Source organism: Montipora foliosa, chromosome 1 (assembly GCF_036669935.1).
Source record: "Montipora foliosa isolate CH-2021 chromosome 1, ASM3666993v2, whole genome shotgun sequence".
Taxonomy (NCBI): Eukaryota; Metazoa; Cnidaria; class Anthozoa; order Scleractinia; family Acroporidae; genus Montipora; species Montipora foliosa.
Window position 1 is genome coordinate 15,947,727 of NC_090869.1, and position 2,458 is coordinate 15,950,184.

Consider the following 2,458-nt stretch of genomic DNA (forward strand, 5'->3'; position numbering starts at 1 on the left):
TTTCGCAAGATGGTAATTTTTGGTCACATTACTATTTTGCGAAACGGATCAAAATTCTGTCGCAGAAATGAGTGATTGCAGCCATGGGACTCGGTGCTTCGAAAAAGTCGGAATTTCTGAAAAATTTCGATCCGTATCGAGAAATATTAATAAAGCCGAAATTACCATTTTGTCCTATTTCAGGCGATGTACGCGCGCACATGCCTCTGCAAAGTCATTGTCTTCCCTTGTCATTCCATGACAAGGGAAGACCCCCCGATTCTCATTTTATTATTTTTTTTCATAAGTATCGAGCCACCCAGTCCTCCCAGCAAAATACCGCATCAATTTTTTAGCTTTCAGAACTTGCCCAGATTGTATCGGTAGGTCCTGGAAATCGTCCATAGAAAGGCCTGAGAGACAACTTTATTCGTGAACCGCCATGTTTACAACAGAGCATTTTAGGCGTCCCAGTCTTCATGAAACCAGCTCTCACCTCTGTCTCGAGAAGACCAGACACGCACGGTTCTTACGTTACGTTTATGCCTGTAGAATCGTGAACTGAAAATAATGTCAATTGCTCGCAAAGACCAGCATGTTGGTAGGCTAGGTATCGGAGAGCCACAGAACATTTACGCATGCACTGACGGAATGTTTGAACAAGAGAGAAAAACGCAGTACCTCCAGACATGGCGCTGGAGCGTCGTACCAAACGAGTCACCCCGGGATTTCGGCCCGTGCGATCGCTTTTGGACGCAGTTGGCCCTTGGCTGCTTTCTGCTACCGACCTTGCCTCCTGGTACGGCACTGAGGGAGAGATATGTTGGCCCTTAAACCATATGAGAGAAATCCCACCCCTACTCACAGCTCCAGACTGCCCTTGTCAATTTAACTTAAGAATTGGATGGCTTATATATTCAAAGGAAAAGTCATTTTATCTGTCATATGGTGAGCACTGGAGTCGCAGATTACAAAGTGTACCCACGCGCCTTGCTTAAGGTAACATAAATACATACATGCATAAACTTTCTTTCATCTCAAATTTCAGAATAAATACAAGAGCTAATATCTTCGAGACATTACATAGTTTGCTGCTAAAATACACAGCATATACAGATACACAACTAAATGCATAATATATTAAAAAGAAAAGCCGCTGTACAAAATGCGGCCTTGCCGGGCTTCTCTTTAAAAGCCAGTAAACTCAGTGGTACAGATAAAATCAGGCCGCACATTCCACATCTTAGCTGATAAGTAAGAAAAAGAACCAAGACCATGACTAGTTGTTCTAGGTTTATTGAGGGACAGAATCTAATTTCCGCAAAGATCATGAGAAGACAAGAAATTACGAAAAGCCAGCTTTCTGCTACGAGGATAACATTACTTTGTCGCGAATTTTCTATGATAAAATCAAAAGTCTACGTTAATGGCACACACCAGGGCTACTCCTTAGTATCTGGATATAAATCGCCTTCTCACTGCTGTTTACTCTGGCCGCGCTTCAGCCATTTGATGAGGGCCAGTCTCTCGGGCTTCTCAAGGTGCCTCGTTCATGCCTAAAAAGAATTCTGGGTAATTCTGCTATTCCATGACAAGGGAAGACCCCCCGATTCTCATTATATAAATTTTTTTCATAAGTGTCGGGCTGCCCAGTCTTACCAGCAAAATACCGCATCGATTGAAGTTTTTAGCTTTCAGAACTTGCCCAAATTGTATCGGTAGGTCCTGGATTTCGTCCACAGAGAGACCAGAGAGACAACTTCACTCGTGAACCGCCATGTTTTAGGCGTCCCAGTCTTCATGAAACCAGCTCTCACCTGTGTTTTCTTTCATAGGTTTGGCGTTACCCACATTCCAGCTTAATGATGCTAGTCTGGGGCTTCTGTAGACGAAGATGGCCCGAACAATCACTTATAAAATTATAAAACTTCTAGAATTGACTCTAATCGCTCATTTCCCTAACACGAACTGTTGAGATTTGTCACATTATTCCCAAACCTGAGCCCGCATTGGTTTGGCCAAAAGAGCAATAGAACAAACAAAGATAACAATGGATTTAGCACAGAAAACAATACGCAGTATGACACTATACAGCCAATGACAAGAGGTACAACCTTACCCTAAGCACTAGGCTGCACTGCCTCCTATGTCACGTTGTCACACTAACCTTGTTACCAGTCTTTCGATCTGCTCGTCCCCGTTCCGTTGCAATGACGTAGTACATGTGTTGTAACCCACGAAGCTATTAAATTTGATATTATTCTACTAGAAGGCGGTTAGTATCACTTATTCAGTCTCAAATAACATAACAACTTATGGAAACTCAGAGATATTGAAAGCCATGGATCATTTTGGTGACGCTCTTTATTAATTTCCGATCAAACTTTGTCAACTGTAATTTTCACGTCTTCAAGTTAGATCTAGTTAGGCTGCTAGAAAGGCAGGCTTGAAAAATCTCGTCTTCCATTTTTTAGCCAAC